The sequence below is a fragment of the Ambystoma mexicanum genome, chromosome 2q (genome assembly GCF_040938575.1).
Source record: "Ambystoma mexicanum isolate Mex_15411 chromosome 2q, UKY_AmexF1_1, whole genome shotgun sequence".
Lineage (NCBI taxonomy): Eukaryota > Metazoa > Chordata > Amphibia > Caudata > Ambystomatidae > Ambystoma > Ambystoma mexicanum.
Genome location: NC_090924.1, coordinates 829,633,064 through 829,659,261, shown reverse-complemented (window position 1 = coordinate 829,659,261; position 26,198 = coordinate 829,633,064).

Sequence of the window (26,198 nt, the reverse complement as noted above, 5' to 3'; positions counted from 1 at the left end):
TCTCCCCGTAATGTCTATGCAACTAAAGTTCATATGTCAGTGAACGCACTTTGTTAAAGGGACATTATGGTTAATTTGCACTAATAAAATGCTATGAAATTCAGTGAAAAAACTTGGTAAAGGGACGTTATGGTTATAAGTAAAATGGAAACCTGCAGAAATTATCCAGTTATGGTAAGCTAAACAACCACAACTTGAGCCACCACCGTGCACTGCTAAGACTAACACCTAGGAGATCAAAGATGACATCACAAATGTCAATGATGACATCACATATCTTGGCCACTTGTTTTTTTCACCCAGCGGGTTATGTTCACTCACAGTCAGAATGGAATCATTGAAAAGTTGCTATATATCTAGACGTTAACCTTCTTGTATGTTCTTGAAGTACTTTCCTTAGGGTTTGGTCTCAGCTCATGTTGCACATATATGGAACAATACGCAGGCCTCAAACACACAATTCATTTGTATACATCATGAACTTTAAAGTTATTTCCATGTTCTGGTGATGTTGTTTCTTTCTTCCTTACTTTTGTTTCCCTGTATGTGCCTCTGATTTGTATGCATTGTGGGTCCTCATATGTATTGTTTGTACTAACACAAGTATGTAGTACATCTTGAATTATTAGCTATTTATTCCATGTTTAACATTACTGAAAACTATGATAAGGTAGCATTCATTGTTTTCCTATCCAAAATTATCAGATTAAAAATATTGTACTCCTATGGTGCATGCTGCAGCCATTGCCTATGTGTATGTATGCTTAGTTTACTGTATTACCAATAACACTCCAATATAATATTTTGTTTAGAGGAATACATTCTGTAATACATTAAGTAGTTCATGATCGGTCTCCAGATTATCCCTGGGGGCAGAAAGGGCAAAGTATTGAGGATAAATCGAAAAGTATCAATGTTGTACATACATCCCTCGGGATAATTTGCATCTATGTAGAAAGTTATGGACTTTTAGGCCAATCTTTAATGCTAAAAATTACCAAAATGTATCAGAAAGGCAAAAAAGGTCCCACAGACTTGAGGATTGGACTGATAAGTGCTGCACATAATATGTAACCTGTGTATATAATTTACTAAGCGATTGCAACTGTATAAATGTCTATTTTTAGCAAAATCGGATTTTAAGTAAAGAAAATGTGAGAGTTTTTGGACATTGCAAAACACACCTCATAATTCTGACATCATTCCCTTGGAAATCCATCCAGTTTGAGAGCAAGGTGGAGATTAGCAACCCTGTCCAATCCAAGTAGTTTAGGATTGTGCTTAGTTAACCCTGCCCAGCCTATACTTTGATGATGTCATTATGTACTATAAATAAGAGTCCCTGACAAGACTCTAGAAAGACACTCTTCCTGATTTCCTATGATGCGTTCCTGTACCCGTCATCTTCCTGATCCAGATCCAATTACCAGTCCAAGCATTGCTGATCCTACTCCAGGGCCACTGCAAAACCCAAGCAGTGCTGATCCCATTCCCAGCAAGTCCTCCAATATAAAAAAAACCACTAAATTTCCCATTAACAAGGGGAAAACTGTAGTACATTTGGCATCCTGAAACAACCGGGCTAGTTGCCACTCACTGCATGCAGATGCAATCCTGCTACCCTGATGACCTGTATTATCAGTGACCAGAATTGCCAGTCCAGAAGTGCTACCTGGTAACCAGAACTGCTCAGCTGTTTGCCAGGTGCGATGTTGTGTAGTGACCAGAACCGTTGACTGTCCAAAATCCAAAACTAAAAAGTGGACTGTGAGTATCAATTGCCACCCCATCTAAACCCATAGCCGATCGTGTCTTTTTTCTCATCCCACACCCTATCCTTATCCTGATACCTTGTTCAAACTGTTACAATCATTCTTGCAACCCTGCCATTGATTTCTAGTGATAGCGCCATCTCTTTAGTAATTTTAACTTGTGAAATCCTAAACTATTAATCCTATTTCGAGTGATCGGACTGGTTCGGCCAGGGTGAGCGCTGGGGCGAGGGGCTTGAACTCACAAATCAACCCTGGAGCTTACTGTGTCCCTCTTTGGTGGCCTAGCCTGAATACTCTAGTGTAGAGTAAAACTATTCTTTACTTTTTCGCGCCTTCATTTAGTCAAAGTGCACCTTCTTAGATCTTGCATAACTCATTAGATTTACCAGCTAGAGACTTACTTTCACTTCCATAGTGTACTTGTGATCTATAGCTATCCCCCAAACGCAGTGCGCTTTACAATATTTCCACCGTTTTTCAAAGAAACTGTTTTAGTAAATTTACAAGGAAAACTGAAATATTTGCAAAGTTTCTGTGTCATTTTGATTGTAAAGTGTTTTAAATCTTCAATTCATGTTTTGAACTGTATGCTCTTGCTAATCCATTGTTTGTGATTATTAGTCCCTTTCATTGTTGCTTTAGTGTATTTGTTTCAAGGTTTTTGCACACATTCTTTATTTTATTCATCCATTTCTGAGTGTCCTTTTTAACATTACAAGGGTTTCAAATCTGTTTTTCACTCTTATTTGGGGAGGGAAGGTCGGATTTGAATTCTGTTTCAGCTTATTATTCCTGATCACCTACTGCTTCCTTATATCCATTCAAAATTGATTATTTGTGGGTTGAGAGAACTTTGCCAGTGGGAAATCCTAAGTTGAGTGCTATCTGTCCTAAATACAAAGTGCTTCTATTCTGCTGTGCAGTGTAAATGCTCCACTAAAAGTCAAACTCTGTGCATTGCTCACATTCTAATTGTAACTATCTCCATATTGGTGATTGCTGCCCTATATTAAAAGTGTGTGATTTATTTTGAATTTCAAATAAATAAATAAATAAATAAATAAATAAATAAATAAATAAATAAATAAATAAATAAATAAATAAATAAATATTGCATTTGGCCAACCAGCCTGGTTCATGGTCCATTGTGACCCAGGGTGTTTGAAAAGGGGGTGTGATATGAGTGGTATAGCATCCAAAAATTGAATCCACATAAATAAGGAGAAAAGCACCTCAGTTAGGCGCTACATACTGGGCCGAGACCAAGGTGTGCGTGTCGCCTGATTGAAATCCTTAACATAGTGGTGGACTAGATTACAACAAACATGTGCGATGAGCATTAGCAAGGACCTAAAACATGTTTCTGGAAATATGTCTTGTGTTTTATATCTTTAAAGTGTAAGAATGCAAGTAGAAAAACTAGTGCTATGCTTTGGTGTCTGAGTAGTGGGCATGGCCATGAGCAAACACAAATGTGTACTCTGATTTCCTTATTGGGGAATGTGGCATGGCCGAAGCCCATGGCCCATGGATTTGGAAACTGGCCATGGCTGCAAACCATGACCACTGGCCATTGCTTACATTATTAGGGTATAGTGGAAACTTAGCTAGGATGAAGGGTAGGTGCAGTGAACAATGGGGTGGTTTGGTTGTGCTGGGGTCATGGTTGAGCCTTATGTCCTAGGCAATTGAACAATGATTTGCATCCCCAGTATGTGCTGCTGATAACGACAGACATACGTATGTGTTGCAAAAATATGTTTCTTAAAGGCGGTTTATAGTTCTTTCATATATATCAAAAGAGGTATTATTAATAACTTATATACAGTGATGTAACACCATGAAAAATGTTCAAGTATAAAAACCTATTAAATTGACAGAATAAACGTTGTTGAAGGGATGTTACTGTTAGGATGCATCCCATCCTTGGGACTCCTCTGCTTCAGTAGTTAGCCAGTGGCATCCCACCTTGGCATCCCTTGGCATTTCCCTCCTGGGTTCCCATAGCATTTGCCCATCCGTACTGCCCCTTCTATTTATGCACTTCTCTGACTTCACAATGCATATGTTCATTTATAGGAGCACTGTGTACAATTGGTTTGCATAAGTAAGGGACATGCAGATGAAAAGATTTGTAGAAGATTGTTAAGTGGCAGACGGTGTGCGGAAGCATACTATTGTCTTAGGGTTATATGTACAGTTTTTGGAAGTGATTGGTGGATGGATGTGTGACTGTTTGAAAGCAGGCATTGAGGGAGTGTTTCAAATATAAAATTAAAAGGGTGGATCGGCTGCCCTGTGCGATGGTGTGCATGTGCCTTCCGGGTCTTTTAATGATCCATTGCCTGGAAAGGGGACTGTGGAGACCGCAGATAGTTATAAAGGTCCATCCATTTTCTTCTTTATTGTATGCTAGAGAAAGGTATTTGGGACAGAACTTCTGTCCTTTGATCATTTTCTCTAGTATACAATTAGTACCCAGCGCACAGTAAAGATTGTGTGTTCTATTCAATGATTGCTCATTTTCCGAGCCTTACTGTATGGTATTCCAGATTATGTTGCGGCAGTGAACTCACGCTGGTCCCCTTCATTCTTTCACCTCCCCACAAACATGCTTGGTCCAACATTGAAAGGGAGAAGGGACTACACGTAGTCCCTTCTCCCTGTTTCATGGTGGCCATTTTTTTATTTACCCTTTTCTCATTACTTTTAATGGCCAACATGGAAAGGAAGAAGGGACTATGTTTAGTCCCTTCTCCCGTTCCATGGTGGTTATTTTATTTGTTTACTATGGCTGCGGCGGACAGAGAAAACTGGCTACGTTTTCCTCTCCATTGCAGCCTTTTTTTTTGGCTGCGAAACGAAATGCATCTCGCAGCCGGAAAAAAAACGCCATTAGTACCTGGTCTAACGGGCCGGGGTACTAATGGCAATAAGCTCCTCGACTGCAGTCATTACCGCATAAGATAGTGCCCTGGGGCCTTAGTTAAGGCTCTTGCTACGCTTGGGCCTGTAACTATGGGCCCTGGGGGCTTTACCTCATGCGATAATGGCCTGCAGTTTCGGGGCTTATTGTCTTATTATTCCCAATTGCTAATGGAAATGTTGGAGAATCTTATTGAGTCTAACTACTTTACTAAGAAATGTAAAGTAGATAGAGTCTATAAGATTATTTCTTTAGTTCTAATTTTTAACTGTGAATGGTGGATCCTAAATGAACCTTTTTCGGGTGTTTTTTGATTATTTCGTTTTTTGTAGGAGAGGTCAGAAAGAAAGGTGGCGAGGGAAATGTGAGAAGAGCCACCAACCACAAAAAATGGAGGGGCAGGTGGACAGGGGAAGATGTTGCACGTGTGTTACTTCTAAGGTAGGGGGCAGTATGTCTCATTCTCCTTGATTACAGCTTCAAAAGCTCTTTGAAATTGCTCCCCCTGTAGACTGGTGTGTTGATGTATATACAGAATACTGTTGTTTTTTAAAGGTATGGATCAACAGCCTCTTTTATTGCTTGCAAGGTAGCTGGTGGGATTTTGTGGCCCACAGAAGTACACGGTGTGCGTACAGTATTGGTTGAAAAAGAGGAGGTGGGGAAGACAGCCTGCTACTTCCTAAGAAAAGAACAACCTTTTTGCAGAGCATTGCAGTGGTTGGATTTGGTGTGGCGGCGCATGGAGGTGGTTCCGTAGGAGTATTGTCCAGGTAGTCCATGACTGAGTACAACTCTCAGTGCTTTTCACCTTGGTAGCTTTAGCCTTTGGTACATTCCCAACAGTGGTAAAGAACTCCCACACCCATGATTCTCTCTGGGTGCTAGAGATAGGCACTTCCTCTACCTCATCTTCTTGGTCCTCTTCATTGTCTTTTGAAGTACTTCTCTTTTTGTTGTTGTGTAGGTCCTCCAGCTGGTGGTGTTGGCTCTTGGGGAGGAGGGATGGCAATAGCTGATGCCATTTTTTAAGAAAAATAGCAGTCTTGCTAATATTCTTCCAAGTACGTGCTCTGTGCTAGATTGTTAATGGATAATGAGTGTACATTTTGCGCTTCAAAGTTCCTAGATCAGCTGAAAATGCTGTTAGGAACTGTTTGCGAATCACATACCCGTTCGCGAAGTGCGGATGCATTGGCGGACACATCATCATGCCGCACATGCGTAGTTATGTGACACTGTCTGAAATATCTACGATGACGCTGACAAACACAAAAACAGTGGAAAAGTTGCAGAAAAAAAGTATGCAAGTGTTAAAAATGATGCTAGAAGTTGGGGAATGGCAGAGTTTTAAGGTGAAGTTGTAGGAAATTAAGGGTACATTGTTAAATACCCATGAAATTCACTGAACTAACTTTGTTAAAGGGACGTTAAGGTTAAGTTGCACTCATAAAAACCTATGACATTCACTGAAAAAACTTTGTTAAAGCGACGTTATAGTTAAGTTGCACTAATAGAAACCTATCAAATTCAATGACAAAACTTTGCTAAAGGGACGTTACGGTTACAAATAAAACCGAAAAACCACAGAAACTCACCAGTTATGTAAGTTAAGCAAACATAACTTGTGCCACCACCATGTACTGCTAAGATTAACACCCAGGACATGAAAGATGATATTACAAATGTCATTGATGACATCACATATTAAATTAATTTTAATAAACAGCCCCTACAAGGGGTTGAGTTTATAATGTTGGAAACAAGATGGTATGTGTTATTGGGGAACCTACGATGAACTACTTAATGTATTAAAGAATGTACTCATGTAAACAAATCATTACATTCTCGTGTTGTTGTTAATAGAGGAACTTAATCATACATACATACATTTAGGCATTGGTTACATTATGCACCATAGAAGTACAACATTTTAAATCTGTTAATTTCTGATAGTAAAATAATAAATACTACCTTAAGAGAGTTTTGAGTAATGTTAAACATGGAATAAATATGTAACAGTTGAAAACTTACCTCAATCTTGTGTTAGTAGAAAAAATACATATAATAACGCACAATGCATACAAATTAGAGGCACATGCAGGGAAACTAAAGTAAGGAAGAAAGAAAGAACAGCACCAAAAATTTACAATAACCTTAGAGTTAATCATCATGTATACAAATTAATTGTGTGTTTGATGCGTGCATATTGCCCCATGTATGTGCACTATGAACTCAGATTAAACTCTAAGGAAAGTACTTTAAGAACATGTACAAAGGTTAATGTGTAGATATATAGTACCTTTACATTTTGGAAATCCTCATTGTCAGTAAAAACAAAAAAAATGCTTAATCATGTCAGTAAACAAACACAAGTGGGCCAGATATGTGATGTCACCAATGTCATCATTCATGTCCTGGTGTTAGTCTTAGCAGTGCACAATGGTGGCATGAGTTATCGTTGCTGCAACTTAACCATAACGTCCCTTCAACAAAGTTTTTTTCAGTGAATATATATATATATATATATATATATATATATATATTTATTTATATATATATATATATATATATAAATATATATATATATATATATATATATATACAAATATTAAGGGCAACATGTGTACTTTTTCTGGATGTGGTTCTCTCTGGGACAATTAGAGTCTCTACCCATTTCCACAGTCCATCATTTTGTATATATTTATGTATATATTCATGAACAGTATAAAGGAATGCATTGAAAGGCACCTTTTTGGTGTAAGCATAGATGGAATGTTAAGATAGGTAGTACAAACATGTAATAGGTGTAGCCTAGAAAAATGATTAAGCAAAACATGAATGAAAAAAGAAAGAAAACAAACAGAAGAAAGTGGATGAAAGATGGAGACTAGAAAATAATGAAAGGTGTGGGCTAAATAAAACATTGTATGGGGCAATGAATATGGAACAAAGGCAAACGTTCTGATCTAGGAAGGGGACTCAATTGTTACCTAGCGTTATGAGTGTGCAGGTATAGCAAAGATTTGGGTGGAGGTTGGCTTTTTCAACAAGATTGGTTAATGGTCCTTAAATGGATTGTCAAAGTTAAAGCAAATAAGTGTTGCCACGGACCTTCTCATGGTCCCACCAACATGCCCTGAGATATAACTCTGTCATGAGCTTTGAGTAGTTTGGCTTCACGAGGTAAAAGGAGAGCCATAAGACCCCAATTCCGCAGATGAACTTTTATCAGACTGACTGGCCTTATTGTGTCATCTATTTGCACCTTGGTTGTCAGTTTCACTTTCACAGAATAAAAACAGTTGTGCACCGTCAAACCCTTATCTCTTTGCTATGTATGAATTACAAAAACCAACACATGCAAAGTAGAGATTATCCTGCCCTTTTCTAGTGTTTCATTTATACCGTGTTATCTTTTTTACAATAAAAACAATCATATGTTTGATAGAGACACTTTGGTACTCCTTTCAGTGGATTGCACTCAGTGATATGCGCTAGACAAGTAATTGATTACATTGCCCACACCCCTCCCCCCTTCCCAGTATTTCTATTGTAATTCTCTACATTACTTCCATCACCCTCGTCCTTATCCCAGTATCCCATGGGGAATCCATTGCATTATCCCAGTGTCCTAAGTCCTCATGCCAGTAGCCATCAGAACTCCATCACCCTTCCCTGTGCACATTTCTCATCCCAGTCACTTTTACACATCCTTGTCACAGTCCGTCGGACGCACCCTTATCAGTCAATCATGGGCATCCCCATCACAGTACTTCACACACATCCTTGTCAGAGCTATCATGTGCATCCACTTTACAGTTCTGTGGGTGCATCCTCATCACAGTTCCTCCTCCTCTTCCTTACCCGTCTTTGTGTTTCCAGTCCCTCTTCGTCTTCCTTGCTCCATTTTTTCTTCCTTTGCCCTCCCAGGAGGCACATTGGAGCAAAGTAGCACCTGGCCGCAGCCATAGGATACATACCATAGTCCATGGACCCACAACAGGGATAACAGAATAGTCCAGCTTAGAAACAAACAGGTAACTTTGCGTATGACATCAAGTATGAAATCAACATGAAAAGCTTTAGTCGGGCAGATGGTGCGAAATATAGCATGACAAAACTCTGAAACTTCAGTGAAAAGATTCGAGTTGAAGTGATGTCAATGTGCCAGTTTAATGCAACACAACCCCTGAAATTCAGCCCGGCGTTGGAAGCTATGCCACTTTAACTATGAGACGCCCCGTTGTGCTGCCTACTAGCACACTGATGACGTCACTGATGAGATCACTTATACCATCATCAATGACACCAATGGAAACTGGAGCACACGGATGAAACTGTCATGGGTAGACCCAGGATAGTTTGCATAGACAGAGGTGATGATTCCATGGGGACCACATACAACCTGTACGTTGATGGAATGCCAGTGATTGTGGTTTCGATAGATGTGCTCAGTGGCCCTAGTTGGACGTAGTGCCTCATGGGCGCAATCTATGGCACCAAGCACTTTGGGGAAATGTGCCAACCTGTAAAAGTCCTGAACCACGGCCTGCCTTTCTGCGGGTGTTCTGGGCATGTTAATGTGCCTGCGGACAGAGGGGCGCGCAGTCATGATTGCCAACACCTGGTGTAGGCAGCATGAAAGCATGGTCTTTGAGACGCCACCAACTATGGCAGTTGTCTGCTGAAATGACCCAGTGGCCAAAAAATGCAGGACATTGAGCACCTTTTGCAAGGGGCTCCATGCTTGGGAGCACATGGTGGGTGATGTGAGGTCATCCTCCTATTCAGTGACCAGGTCTAGGATGATACGAGGTGGAAACATATACCTGCCATAGACCTGGTCATCAGGCATCCCAAAAAGGCTGGTCCTGGGCAAATAAATGTGTGGCCTGGCTATTCTCCTCCTCCTGCGGTGTCCCACGATCAGTGCTGTGAGAAATTGGACATTCATCATAGCTATATATACGTGTTTCTTGTTTGCGCACACTTTTATACTGCACGGGGATGCTTCCGCCTGCTTTCTTGTGGTGGACGTGTTTACGTCTGTGCGTGTCTTTCGGCGTGTGCAGGTTTCCCGTATTCAATTCCATGAATACATGTTGTTTGCACGCGTGTGGACATTCTGTGTATTTCCCAGCAGTACTTCCCCATGTACGCCTTCATTTTCACGCATTGTTCCCCATTCCACGTTTTCCACCGTATTCCCCTTTTCGGTGTGGGCATTTTTTTTGCAGTTGTGCCACTGGGGATCGACATATGTGTGTTTTGGCCATGAAGGCAGAATTTTCGCCTGGATAGTGTTGGCCTTCTTCAAAAAACCCTTTTTGTGTATGTTTTGTAGATTATGTTGTCTACACCCCGTGTTAACCATGCCCTGGACCACCCTATGTGTCAGGACCCAAGATTGGAAACATTGGAATCGCTGGCGGTTCCGACGGTGAACGGTCTAGTCCTCACCCAACATGGCACCCAACATGGCGCTGGAGCTTATATAATCTGGCTCCGCCCACTTCTTGGCGCGTTGTATCTGTTGTTTCACTTTCTCAACGCTCCGACTTTGGATTATCACCATCCTGTGTATTACCCTCCTAGTCCCTATTTAACCTTGTTCCTTCCCTTTATCCCTTGTCCACTACCTTTCTATTGTCTTCGTGCTCGCTACAGTTCTACTCTGTGTTCACGGGTGCCGCTGTTATATCTGCTGCGGTGCCTCTCCGCTTCCCTATTTCTTCCTTCGCTCTAAACTTTCTATCTACCTTACTTCTACCTGGTCTCCATCCTAACTCCGGCCGCGAGGGTGCTTCTCGCACTGTGTTCCGCATCCGTGAACAGGAGCTTCCCTGCTGGACTTGCTATCGGCTGTTCTCTCAGCCCTTCTGGCTGGTAATTTCCTTCTTTAACAGGCGCGGAAGCGCTGCGCTTTGCCGCTTCTGCGTTTCTTGAGCCCCTGTTGCTTATTCTACCTTTCTGCCTTCTCGGCGCACTGCCTTCTGGCGAGTTGTTCCTTTCCGTTCCGCCGCGGTGGTTCAGCGCTGCTTCAGACTACTTGAGGCATTCCTGTTGCCTTCTCCCTGATTTGGTACAGTAGTCCCTTCCTGTTGCTTCTAACTCCTGTATATCTTTTCTTTTCTATACCTTCCTTTACCTACCCTTCTCCCAGGGTCTACTACCCTTCCACTCCGTATCTTGGCATTAGCTTCTTGGATTCCTGCCTTCAGCTACACTAACTACGTCATCATACCTGGCATCTTGGAACTGCAAACTAAAGATCTGTACCATCAAAAGGACCTGTCTTCCGAACCCATCTATGGACTAGGGTTTTTTCTGCCTTCGGGCTTTTTTCTCTAGAGCTGAGGCTGGCCCCCTGGGGTTCCCCGGTGGCAGGTCCACTCTTCTCTCAAGGTGGCCTCCGGAGGGGCCAGACCTTACCTTCACGAAAAGAAGACCAGAACACAGAAAGGCAAGGTTCCAAGGACTAAGGAGAAGTCAGGCAAGGTTGAGACGGATCCTTGTGTACTTACCTCGGAGGAGTCAGGTGAGGAGAAAGGGGAGGTGGACTCGGATCTTGACAGAATACAACGCCCGAACCCTAACATGGCTTCCTTGGAACAATACCAAGAGCTGGTGGCGGCAATGCAGAACCTCACAGTTGAAGTCCAAGATTTGAGGACAGAGAACTTAGCACTCCGACAGCAGGTAGTCCTACATAGAGACGACTGTGGAGATCTACCTGCGATGCCCCTTTCCTTCGGCAAATACAACGGTCATCCGGGAGAATGAAGGAATTCCTTGATGCCTGTGGTGTGTATTTTGCCTTCCGTACCCATGCCTATGAATTGGCAAGATCCAGGGTTGGATTCATCATTGCCAATCTCACAGGAAATGCTCTGGCTTGGGCCACTCCTCTTGTTGCCAGCAACGACCCTTCTTTGATTGATTATGATCATTTTATAGAGGGCTTCAAGGAACGATTCAACAAACCAGAGGTATTCTATTCCTCTTTAGAAGCTATCCTGGATGTCGAACAAGGGAACACAGACGTCCAGACTTACATCGCCCGCTTCCAGAGACTAGCGGCTAAGGCAGACTGGCCTGATTCAGCCCAACAAACTATATTCAGGAAAGGACTCCACGATGAGCTCAAGGACGAGTTAGCTTGTGTAGCACGACCAGTATCTTGCCAAGAACTGATGACCTTGTTGTTACAGATTGAGTTCCGGTTAACAGAAAGGCGGCAAGAAAAAAGACGATTCAGGAGCAATCCTCAGTCTATCAGACTACCGAACCCCTCTCCTGCAACCCGGACCAACGTCTCATCTGAAGAACCCATGCAAGTCGGAACTACCCGGGGACCCCTTACACCGGAAGAGCGTAAACGAAGAAGAGAGACCGGGTTATGCATGTATTGTGGTTCCGCCAAACACTTATTAAGAAACTGCCCGGAAGTGCCACCCCGGAGGAAGGAAAACTTCAACCCCCGATCTACAGCAAGGGAAGTCTCGGGGGAAGTGCCAAGTACCCTTGCAACCACTCAAGAACCATGAACAACCCTGAGGAAAACAGCTTGATGGTGTTCCAACTCAGGTTATGGTTATCTCCTTCGAGTTCCATTGAGGTACTTGCCATGCTGGACTGTGGAGCTGCAGGTAACTTCATGGATGCGAACTGGGCTATAGAACATCACATAGCTACCAAACTTAAGACGACTCCCATTCCGGTAGAGGGTGTAGACGGTCGACCTTTGTCATCCGGACCTATCACCACAGAATCAATACCACTAAGAATGGAGATGAGCCATCACTCGGAATATCTGGTCTTCGATCAGATCAGAGCGGCCCATTTCCCTCTGGTCATCGGTATTCCATGGCTAAGGAAACACAATCCCCACATCGACTGGAAGGCTAATAGAGTGAGCTTCAACTCACTCTTTTGTAAGTCAACTTGTGTGGGCAGCATGGTTTCCTCCACTCATCCCGAAGCAGAACCACTTCCTTCACAGAGTCCGACAATCATAGCCTCAGTTCCACCTCAATATCTCGAATTCTCTGAGGTATTCATAGACATCCAACCCCATGATCTTCCTCCCCACAGACCAGAAGACTGCGGCATTGACTTAGTACCTGAAGCCGGGCGGATGCACCCTTTGTCACTCCCAGAAAGGAAGGTCCTGCGGGAATATCTGGACTCCAATCTCCAAAACGGGCTCATTCAAGAGTCGAGATCAGCCTGTGGAGCCTCCTTATTCTTTATACCAAAGAAAGACAGTGTCGAACTGCGTCCATGTATTGACTACAGAGGGCTTAATAAGGTGACGATCAGAGACTGGTATCCTATGCCATTGATCCGAGACATCTTGGAGGCGGTGCAAGGAGCCGTATATTTTACCAAACTGGACCTAAGAGGCGCCTACCATCTCCTAAGAATAAGAAAAGGCGACGAGTGGAAGACCGCGTTCTGCACTCCTTTCGGGTTATTCGAATACCGAGTGATGCCATTCGGCCTGGTCAATGCCCCCGCTGTCTTTCAGGGGTATATGGATAAGGTGTTCGCAGACATGTTGTTTGTCTCGGTTGTAGTGTATCTGGACGATATCCTGGTATACTCTCGGTCGTTAACCGAACACAGGTCACTGGTGAGAAAGGTACTCCAAGGTCTTATTGAACACCAGCTTTTGGTGAAACCAGAAAAATGCAAATTCGAGACCACTTCCGTATTCTACCTGGGATTCATTTTATCTGCAAAGGCATAGAGATGGAACCAGCCAAGGTCAAGGCTATCATGGAGTGGAGAGAACCCAGCACTATCAAAGAGCTACAAAGCTTCTTAGGGTTAGCCAACTTTTATAGAAGATTAATACCTACCTTTTCTAACCTAGTGCTTCCTCTCACATCCCTGCTCAAGAAAGGAGTCAAGTTTGCCTTGGGGGATGAACAAAAGAAAGCTATTCAGACCCTTAAGGAATGTTTCTCCTCCGCTCCCATTTTGATACAGCCGGACCAGACCATACCATACATCCTGGAGACGGATGCTTCGATAGGAGCAGTAGGTGCCATCCTATTACAGAAGACAGCTGATGGCTACGAACACCCGGTGGCGTATTTCTCGAAGACCCTCACCAGTAGTGAACGGAACTACTCCGTCTTGGAGAGAGAACTCTTAGCCATCAAGTTAGCCTGCCAAGAATGGCGACATCTCTTACAAGGCGCAACCCATTCCTCCGTGATCAGAACTGACCACCGCAATCTCCGAGTTCTACAACAAATGGAGTGCACCAATGCCCGACATGCTCGGTGGGAATATTTATTCCTACAGTTCGACTTCATAATAACCTATATCCCAGGCACAGAAAACAAAAAGGCAGACGCCTTATCACGAAGTATCGGGAACAGTTCAGGAACCTACAATGAACATGACTGCCTTTTTCCAAATCTCAACATCTTAGCCTCCACTGTCTCCTTTTTCCGAGATCTGATACCTCATTATCAGTCCGGTGCAGGACTACCCGCCACGGTTATCCAAGGCAAGGATGGTCTGTACTATCACGACCACGCCCTTTTCATTCCCACCAAGGATCTCCAGAAGCTTGTCCTTTTGTGGTGCCATGATACCCCTCTGTTGGGTCACCCGGGCATCAGAAAGACCTATGAACTCTTGAAAAGAGGCTTTTGGTGGCCAAAATTGAAGACTGATGTATATCAGTATGTTACCTCTTGCTCAATCTGTGCCTCTAACAAATACCGAACTGGTAAACCGCTCGGACTCCTACAACAACATACCTTACCGTCACGACCATGGGAACATATTTCTACAGATTTCATCGTCAATCTTCCCCCTTCTGAGGGTATGACGGTGATTATGGTCACAATAGATTCATTCAGCAAACTGGCCCATTTTTCAGCTTTTAAACAAATTCCTTCTGCTTCTGAGACTGCTGATAGCTTCCTCCGAGACATTGTCCGTCTACACGGTCTACCCCAGACCATTGTATCTGACTGAGGACCTCAGTTCACGTCCAAATTCTGGGCTTCGCTTTGCCAGACCCTGGGTATCAACAGAGCCCTTTCTTTGGCATACCACCCACAGAGTAACGGACAAACCAAGAGGTTAAACGCGAACCTGGAGCAGTACTTACGGTGTTTCTGCAGTACACAACAAGAGAGATGGCATTGTTTCCTTTCTCAAGCTGAGTTCACTTATAATAATACCCTGCATACCACTATCCAAATGAGTCCTTTTTTGTGCACTTACGGGTTTCATCCCAAACACCTACCCGGGTTTGGCTCCCTAGCCATTAAGATTCCAGCTTTGGACGGCGTTTTACAGGAACTTCAGGAGGTTCATGATCTCGCCAAGAAGGCACACCAACTCAGCCAACAATCACAGAAGAGATGGGCAGATAGGAGCAGAGCTTCCAATCCTACATGGGGACCAGGACAACTAGTCTGGTTATCAACTAGATTTCTTCCTAGATGGGTTCATGCTGGAAAATTCTCCCCCGTTATCTTGGACCGTTTTCCATTCTCCAACAGGTCAACCCGGCTGCCTTTCGGCTCAAACTTCCTGACTATCTCAAAAGGGTTCACCCGGTGTTTCACGTCTCTTTGCTCAAGGAGTACAAGGTAGACCCATTCCTTAGACCCAACCGCAAGAGTCGAGCCCAGGTACATTCCGTTCCAGAAGAATACGAAGTAGCATACCTGGTGGACTCCAGATACCACAGAGGTCGGCTCCAATACCTGGTTCACTGGAAAGGCTATCCCGTGGAGGAGAGGTCTTGGGAACCGGTAAGCCATGTTCATGCCCCTAGGCTCTTGAGACGGTTTCATCGCCTTCACCCGGGCAAGCCGGGGGGTACCCCGAGAGGAAAGGGGTATACTGTCAGGACCCAAGATTGGAAACATTGGATTCGCTGGCGGTTCCGACGGTGAGCGGTCTAGTCCTCACCCAACATGGCGCTGGAGCTTATATAATCTGGCTCCGCCCACTTCTCAGCGCGTTGTATCTGTTGTTTCACTTTCTCAACGCTCCGACTTTGGATTATCGCCATCCTGTGTATTACCCTCCTAGTCCCTATTTCACCTTGTTCCTTCCCTTTATCCCTTGTCCACTACCTTTCTATTGTCTTCGTGCTCGCTACAGTTCTACTCTGTGTTCACGGGTGCCACTGTTATATCTGCTGCGGTGCCTCTCCGCTTCCCTATTTCTTCCTTCGCTCTAAACTTTCTATCTACCTTACTTCTACCTGGTCTCCATCCTAACTCCGGCCACGAGGGTGCTTCTCGCACTGTGTTCCGCGTCCGTGAACAGGAGCTTCCCTGCTGGACTTGCTAACGGCTGTTCTCTCAGCCCTTCTGGCTGGTAATTTCCTTCTTTAACAGGCGCGGAAGAGCTGCGCTTTGCCGCTTCTGCGTTTCTTGAGCCCCTGTTGCTTATTCTACCTTTCTGCCTTCTCGGCGCACTGCCTTCTGGCGAATTGTTCCTTTCCGTTCCGCCGCGGTGGTTCAGCGCTGCTTCAGACTACTTGAGGCATTCCTGTTGCCTTCTCCCTGATTTGGTACAGTAGTCCCTTCATGTTGCTTCTAACTCCTGTATACCTTTTCTTTTCTATACCTTCCTTTACCTACCCTTCTCTCAGGGTCTACTACCCTTCCACTCCGTATCTTGGCATTAGCTTCTTGGATTCCTGCCTTCAGCTACACTAACTTTGTCATCATACCTGGCATCTTGGAACTGCAAACTAAAGATCTGTACCATCTAAAGGACCTGTCTTCCGAACCCATCTATGGACTAGGGTTTTTTCTGCATTCGGGCTTTTTTCCCTAGAGCTGAGGCTGGCCCCCTGGGGTTCCCCGGTGACAGGTCCACTCTTCTGTCAAGGTGGCCTCCGGAGGGGCCAGACCTTACCTTCACGAAAAGAAGACCAGAACACAGAAAGGCAAGGTTCCAAGGACTAAGGAGAAGCCAGGCAAGGTTGAAACGGATCCTTGTGTACTTACCTCGGAGGAGTCAGGTGAGAAAAAAGGGGAGGTGGACTTGGATCTTGACACTATGTCCCGGGTGCACTATTGTTTAAATATATGTTCTTCAAACTGTTGTATACCACTGTGCCCTTAGGTGGAACTCTGTACACCAATACAAAAGAGGTTGATACTCATTCTGTATTTCCACCAAATTTAATCACTACTGTCCGTTCCTTTGAACCTTTCGTGTTTATCGAAAGCTATGTAAACTAATTGAACAATAAAACTTGTGGTTTTTTAAATAAACTCATATGTTCAAAACTGCAGCTTGCTTTTTGTAGGATGTCACATCCTGATTTTTTTTGATTATATACGTACCCTCCTGGGTAGATCAGGACCGCGCCAGGCGCCCTTATTTTTACTTGAGTACAGATATTCAGAAAACCAACTTGATTAATACATATTATTCAAATCGATCTGTAGAGTTGGAGGATCTTTGTTTATGTGCAGTAGCAGAACACTACTCATATTGAAATATTGAAGAGCAAAACAGTGACAGATGACCGCTTTAAATGACATGGATGTAGTGGTTGTCTAGCGAGACATGAGAAGGCAAGTCTCATTAACCACATGAAACTGTCTTGCCGAACTGCAGAGAAAAAGGAATTATTTATTTTTTGTCTTTTTTTGCATTTGTTCTTCCCATGGCGTCCAGAGCGTGATTTACGGAAGTTTTGAAACATTTGAAGAATTATGTTTTGCTAAAAAAAGCTTAATTACATATCCAAAATGTGAACAGTACTTGTAGTAACTGGAGAAACAACTAAGTCAAGAAGAACCTTTGGAAGTTAAATTGGCAAAAGTGACTCCTGAGGGAAGTCAACATTCTGCAGCAGGAAGTCTGTGCCAATTTTGCAAACTGATGTTGAGCTTGCCATGGAAGAAGTAGAAAGTGCAATGCAACAAACTAAAGTTGCAGATGCAAATAATGATGAAATATTAAACTTAATATAGAGCAAAAATAAGTTTATTATAAAATCAAAGATAGGTTCTTACATAGTTTACGGCATGACAAGCATGAATGTTCTTGTATCCAATACAAACCTGCATTGTTCTATGTTAGTGGACAAGCAGGAACAAGTACATCTTTTTTAATTCATGCAATAAGAGCTGTGATGCAAAATTTAACTGATTGCTCTTTGTCATGTATTGTAACTGCTCCAACAGGTTTAGCAGCATTCAATGTAGGAGATGTTACTTTACATTGACTGTTGATGCTATCAGTGGAGCACAAGAACTAACTAGAGTATCAAAAACTTGTATCAAGATCAGCACAAGAAGTAGGAAAAGTTCTTAGAAAAGTAAACACCTTGATTGTAGATGAGGTAAACATGGTGTCTAACTTGATGTTAGCTTTCGTTCACTTGCAAATGCAAGAGGTTTTGAAGACCGACAACAACATTTTGTTCAGAGGTAAACATGTACTTGTTTTTGGAGACTTGTTACAATTAACTCCTGTGAAAGAACAACTAGTTTTAAAATGCTGCAATCTAAGGATAGTCAAAAAATGTCAAGACAAGGGAAAAGACAATAAGTGTGAAAGTGGGTAAAAAGGAGAAACAATTAAAGGGTCAAAGCACCAAATGTTACTTGCCAAACATTTCAGGAACAAGTACTAGTAGCAATGATCAATATAACTTTTTTTTGTGGGTGGTGTGATTATTCGTGGATTTGCCCTGATTGGTCACTTTTGCACGTGCTTATTTATCACACGGAGTGGGCATAGCCACGTCAATACATCGCAACTTGTGATTGGTCAATTTGTTGATGCGGCCAGGAGTCATGTTTAGGCATACAATAGCAGTGCATTACATGATTGTTGCCAGGAGTTATGTGTATGCATACAACCGCAGTGCATTATATGATTGCCTGGTGCCACAGATGCGAAGACTGCCAGCTGTGTCGATGAAGATGGACGCCCCATTGGGTCATTTGGTATGCACGGATTTTATTTTATGCATGGGTGTAGCCGTCAATATTCTGCAGTGTGTGATTGGGCCATTTTTTGTAGTGGCTAAACTGGCAGCACGTGAACCGATCAACTGTGAAAAACAGGCAGGATGACATGTAGCCACATAAAAACAGCTTTCAAAGTGATTTGGCCTTCCCTCAACATGGCTACTCCACGTGAAAGGCTCATCTCCGATTGGACGATAATTTAGGCACAAACACGTCATTGCACTTCGGCATACCCGCGCGTATGGAAAATACCCACTAGCCATGGTATTCAACATAATACTAGCCATTGGCCATGGCCTTTGGCTGTGCAGATTGTATCTCCTAACAAATTAATTGGCACTAGTTACGGACTTTAGCTATGGCACTAGCTACAGCTTTCAACGTTGTTCACTGTATTTTTTAAAACAGTGACAGACCACTAGGCATGGCTTTTCACCATGCACATTAGCATTTTGCAACACTAACTGACCACTAGCTATGGTGTGCGGTGAGTGCCAGTGACCAAAGCCTTCGTCATGGCTAAGTCAATGGCCTAAATTGTTAAGAAAATCAAAGATTTATAAACAATGTTAAGTCTTATTCCATTATTGATGTAATCAGTTATGTACAATGTAATTAGTGTTGTCACCAGTGATGGAATCAGTGATGTAATTTGTAATATCATCAGTGTTCTCATACTACATGAAATTACTGATGTGATCTGTGATGTCATTATGGTGTTCACAAGCTGTGCAACAGGCGGTGCAGAATTAAGGTGACTTTAGCTGCATTTCATTGGTTGTGTTGTATTAAGTTCTCCCCGTAATGTCTATGCAACTAAAGTTCATATGTCAGTGAACGCACTTTGTTAAAGGGACATTATGGTTAATTTGCACTAATAAAATGCTATGAAATTCAGTGAAAAAACTTGGTAAAGGGACGTTATGGTTATAAGTAAAATGGAAACCTGCAGAAATTATCCAGTTATGGTAAGCTAAACAACCACAACTTGAGCCACCACCGTGCACTGCTAAGACTAACACCTAGGAGATCAAAGATGACATCACAAATGTCAATGATGACATCACATATCTTGGCCACTTGTTTTTTTCACCCAGCGGGTTATGTTCACTCACAGTCAGAATGGAATCATTGAAAAGTTGCTATATATCTAGACGTTAACCTTCTTGTATGTTCTTGAAGTACTTTCCTTAGGGTTTGGTCTCAGCTCATGTTGCACATATATGGAACAATACGCAGGCCTCAAACACACAATTCATTTGTATACATCATGAACTTTAAAGTTATTTCCATGTTCTGGTGATGTTGTTTCTTTCTTCCTTACTTTTGTTTCCCTGTATGTGCCTCTGATTTGTATGCATTGTGGGTCCTCATATGTATTGTTTGTACTAACACAAGTATGTAGTACATCTTGAATTATTAGCTATTTATTCCATGTTTAACATTACTGAAAACTATGATAAGGTAGCATTCATTGTTTTCCTATCCAAAATTATCAGATTAAAAATATTGTACTCCTATGGTGCATGCTGCAGCCATTGCCTATGTGTATGTATGCTTAGTTTACTGTATTACCAATAACACTCCAATATAATATTTTGTTTAGAGGAATACATTCTGTAATACATTAAGTAGTTCATGATCGGTCTCCAGATTATCCCTGGGGGCAGAAAGGGCAAAGTATTGAGGATAAATCGAAAAGTATCAATGTTGTACATACATCCCTCGGGATAATTTGCATCTATGTAGAAAGTTATGGACTTTTAGGCCAATCTTTAATGCTAAAAATTACCAAAATGTATCAGAAAGGCAAAAAAGGTCCCACAGACTTGAGGATTGGACTGATAAGTGCTGCACATAATATGTAACCTGTGTATATAATTTACTAAGCGATTGCAACTGTATAAATGTCTATTTTTAGCAAAATCGGATTTTAAGTAAAGAAAATGTGAGAGTTTTTGGACATTGTAAAACACACCTCATAATTCTGACATCATTCCCTTGGAAATCCATCCAGTTTGAGAGCAAGGTGGAGATTAGCAACCCTGTCCAATCCAAGTAGTTTAGGATTGTGCTTAGTTAACCCTGCCCAGCCTATACTTTGATGATGTCATTATGCACTATAAATAAGAGTCCCTGACAAGACTCTAGAAAGACACTCTTCCTGATTTCCTATGATGCATTCCTGCACCCGTCATCTTCCTGATCCAGATCCAATTACCAGTCCAAGCATTGCTGATCCTACTCCAGGGCCACTGCAAAACCCAAGCAGTGCTGATCCCATTCCCAGCAAGTCCTCCAATATAAAAAAACCACTAAATTTCCCATTAACAAGGGGAAAACTGTAGTACATTTGGCATCCTGAAACAACCGGGCTAGTTGCCACTCACTGCATGCAGATGCAATCCTGCTACCCTGATGACCTGTATTATCAGTGACCAGAATTGCCAGTCCAGAAGTGCTACCCGGTAACCAGAACTGCTCAGCTGTTTGCCAGGTGCGATGTTGTGTAGTGACCAGAACCGTTGACTGTCCAAAATCCAAAACTAAAAAGTGGACTGTGAGTATCAATTGCCACCCCATCTAAACCCATAGCCGATCGTGTCTTTTTTCTCATCCCACACCCTATCCTTATCCTGATACCTTGTTCAAACTGTTACAATCATTCTTGCAACCCTGCCATTGATTTCTAGTGATAGCGCCATCTCTTTAGTAATTTTAACTTGTGAAATCCTAAACTATTAATCCTATTTCGAGTGATCGGACTGGTTCTGCCAGGGTGAGCGCTGGGGCGAGGGGCTTGAACTCACAAATCAACCCTGGAGCTTACTGTGTCCCTCTTTGGTGGCCTAGCCTGAATACTCTAGTGTAGAGTAAAACTATTCTTTACTTTTTCGCGCCTTCATTTAGTCAAAGTGCACCTTCTTAGATCTTGCATAACTCATTATATTTACCAGCTAGAGACTTACTTTCACTTCCATAGTGTACTTGTGATCTATAGCTATCCCCCAAACGCAGTGCGCTTTACAATATTTCCACCGTTTTTCAAAGAAACTGTTTTAGTAAATTTACAAGGAAAACTGAAATATTTGCAAAGTTTCTGTGTCATTTTGATTGTAAAGTGTTTTAAATCTTCAATTCATGTTTTGAACTGTATGCTCTTGCTAATCCATTGTTTGTGATTATTAGTCCCTTTCATTGTTGCTTTAGTGTATTTGTTTCAAGGTTTTTGCACACATTCTTTATTTTATTCATTCATTTCCGAGTGTCCTTTTTAACATTACAAGGGTTTCAAATCTGTTTTTCACTCTTATTTGGGGAGGGAAGGTCGGATTTGAATTCTGTTTCAGCTTATTATTCCTGATCACCTACTGCTTCCTTATATCCATTCAAAATTGATTATTTGTGGGTTGAGAGAACTTTGCCAGTGGGAAATCCTAAGTTGAGTGCTATCTGTCCTAAATACAAAGTGCTTCTATTCTGCAGTGCAGTGTAAATGCTCCACTAAAAGTCAAACTCTGTGCATTGCTCACATTCTAATTGTAACTATCTCCATATTGGTGATTGCTGCCCTATATTAAAAGTGTGTGATTTATTTTGAATTTCAAATAAATAAATAAATAAATAAATAAATAAATAAATAAATAAATAAATAAATAAATAAATAAATATTGCATTTGGCCAACCAGCCTGGTTCATGGTCCATTGTGACCCAGGGTGTTTGAAAAGGGGGTGTGATATGAGTGGTATAGCATCCAAAAATTGAATCCACATAAATAAGGAGAAAAGCACCTCAGTTAGGCGCTACATACTGGGCCGAGACCAAGGTGTGCGTGTCGCCTGATTGAAATCCTTAACATAGTGGTGGACTAGATTACAACAAACCTGTGCGATGAGCATTAGCAAGGACCTAAAACATGTTTCTGGAAATATGTCTTGTGTTTTATATCTTTAAAGTGTAAGAATGCAAGTAGAAAAACTAGTGCTATGCTTTGGTGTCTGAGTAGTGGGCATGGCCATGAGCAAACACAAATGTGTACTCTGATTTGCTTATTGGGGAATGTGGCATGGCCGAAGCCCATGGCCCATGGATTTGGAAACTGGCCATGGCTGCAAACCATGACCACTGGCCATTGCTTACATTATTAGGGTATAGTGGAAACTTAGCTAGGATGAAGGGTAGGTGCAGTGAACAATGGGGTGGTTTGGTTGTGCTGGGGTCATGGTTGAGCCTTATGTCCTAGGCAATTGAACAATGATTTGCATCCCCAGCATGTGCTGCTGATAACGACAGACATACGTATGTGTTGCAAAAATATGTTTCTTAAAGGCGGTTTATAGTTCTTTCATATATATCAAAAGAGGTATTATTAATAACTTATATACAGTGATGTAACACCATGAAAAATGTTCAAGTATAAAAACCTATTAAATTGACAGAATAAACGTTGTTGAAGGGATGTTACTGTTAGGATGCATCCCATCCTTGGGACTCCTCTGCTTCAGTAGTTAGCCAGTGGCATCCCACCTTGGCATCCCTTGGCATTTCCCTCCTGGGTTCCCATAGCATTTGCCCATCCGTACTGCCCCTTCTATTTATGCACTTCTCTGACTTCACAATGCATATGTTCATTTATAGGAGCACTGTGTACAATTGGTTTGCATAAGTAAGGGACATGCAGATGAAAAGATTTGTAGAAGATTGTTAAGTGGCAGACGGTGTGCGGAAGCATACTATTGTCTTAGGGTTATATGTACAGTTTTTGGAAGTGATTGGTGGATGGATGTGTGACTGTTTGAAAGCAGGCATTGAGGGAGTGTTTCAAATATAAAATTAAAAGGGTGGATCGGCTGCCCTGTGCGATGGTGTGCATGTGCCTTCCGGGTCTTTTAATGATCCATTGCCTGGAAAGGGGACTGTGGAGACCGCAGATAGTTATAAAGGTCCATCCATTTTCTTCTTTATTGTATGCTAGAGAAAGGTATTTGGGACAGAACTTCTGTCCTTTGATCATTTTCTCTAGTATACAATTAGTACCCAGCGCACAGTAAAGATTGTGTGTTCTATTCAATGATTGCTCATTTTCCGAGCCTTACTGTATGGTATTCCAGATTATGTTGCGGCAGTGAACTCACGCTGGTCCCCTTCATTCTTTCACCTCCCCACAAACATGCTTGGTCCAACATTGAAAGGGAGAAGGGACTACACGTAGTCCCTTCTCCCTGTTTCATGGTGGCCATTTTTTTATTTACCCTTTTCTCATTACTTTTAATGGCCAACATGGAAAGGGAGAAGGGACTATGTTTAGTCCCTTCTCCCGTTCCATGGTGGTTATTTTATTTGTTTACTATGGCTGCGGCGGACAGAGAAAACTGGCTACGTTTTCCTCTCCATTGCAGCCTTTTTTTTTGGCTGCGAAACGAAATGCATCTCGCAGCCGGAAAAAAAACGCCATTAGTACCTGGTCTAACGGGCCGGGGTACTAATGGCAATAAGCTCCTCGACTGCAGTCATTACCGCATAAGATAGTGCCCTGGGGCCTTAGTTAAGGCTCTTGCTACGCTTGGGCCTGTAACTATGGGCCCTGGGGGCTTTACCTCATGCGATAATGGCCTGCAGTTTCGGGGCTTATTGTCTTATTATTCCCAATTGCTAATGGAAATGTTGGAGAATCTTATTGAGTCTAACTACTTTACTAAGAAATGTAAAGTAGATAGAGTCTATAAGATTATTTCTTTAGTTCTAATTTTTAACTGTGAATGGTGGATCCTAAATGAACCTTTTTCGGGTGTTTTTTGATTATTTCGTTTTTTGTAGGAGAGGTCAGAAAGAAAGGTGGCGAGGGAAATGTGAGAAGAGCCACCAACCACAAAAAATGGAGGGGCAGGTGGACAGGGGAAGATGTTGCACGTGTGTTACTTCTAAGATAGGGGGCAGTATGTCTCATTCTCCTTGATTACAGCTTCAAAAGCTCTTTGAAATTGCTCCCCCTGTAGACTGGTGTGTTGATGTATATACAGAATACTGTTGTTTTTTAAAGGTATGGATCAACAGCCTCTTTTATTGCTTGCAAGGTAGCTGGTGGGATTTTGTGGCCCACAGAAGTACACGGTGTGCGTACAGTATTGGTTGAAAAAGAGGAGGTGGGGAAGACAGCCTGCTACTTCCCAAGAAAGGAACAACCTTTTTGCAGAGCATTGCAGCGGTTGGATTTGGTGTGGCGGCGCATGGAGGTGGTTCCGTAGGAGTATTGTCCAGGTAGTCCATGACTGAGTACAACTCTCAGTGCTTTTCACCTTGGTAGCTTTAGCCTTTGGTACATTCCCAACAGTGGTAAAGAACTCCCACACCCATGATTCTCTCTGGGTGCTAGAGATAGGCACTTCCTCTACCTCATCTTCTTGGTCCTCTTCATTGTCTTTTGAAGTACTTCTCTTTTTGTTGTTGTGTAGGTCCTCCAGCTGGTGGTGTTGGCTCTTGGGGAGGAGGGATGGCAATAGCTGATGCCATTTTTTAAGAAAAATAGCAGTCTTGCTAATATTCTTCCAAGTACGTGCTCTGTGCTAGATTGTTAATGGATAATGAGTGTACATTTTGCGCTTCAAAGTTCCTAGATCAGCTGAAAATGCTGTTAGGAACTGTTTGCGAATCACATACCCGTTCGCGAAGTGCGGATGCATTGGCGGACACATCATCATGCCGCACATGCGTAGTTATGTGACACTGTCTGAAATATCTACGATGACGCTGACAAACACAAAAACAGTGGAAAAGTTGCAGAAAAAAAGTATGCAAGTGTTAAAAATGATGCTAGAAGTTGGGGAATGGCAGAGTTTTAAAGTGAAGTTGTAGGAAATTAAGGGTACATTGTTAAATACCCATGAAATTCACTGAACTAACTTTGTTAAAGGGACGTTAAGGTTAAGTTGCACTCATAAAAACCTATGACATTCACTGAAAAAACTTTGTTAAAGCGACGTTATAGTTAAGTTGCACTAATAGAAACCTATCAAATTCAATGACAAAACTTTGCTAAAGGGACGTTACGGTTACAAATAAAACCGAAAAACCACAGAAACTCACCAGTTATGTAAGTTAAGCAAACATAACTTGTGCCACCACCATGTACTGCTAAGATTAACACCCAGGACATGAAAGATGATATTACAAATGTCATTGATGACATCACATATTAAATTAATTTTAATAAACAGCCCCTACAAGGGGTTGAGTTTATAATGTTGGAAACAAGATGGTATGTGTTATTGGGGAACCTACGATGAACTACTTAATGTATTAAAGAATGTACTCATGTAAACAAATCATTACATTCTCGTGTTGTTGTTAATAGAGGAACTTAATCATACATACATACATTTAGGCATTGGTTACATTATGCACCATAGAAGTACAACATTTTAAATCTGTTAATTTCTGATAGTAAAATAATAAATACTACCTTAAGAGAGTTTTGAGTAATGTTAAACATGGAATAAATATGTAACAGTTGA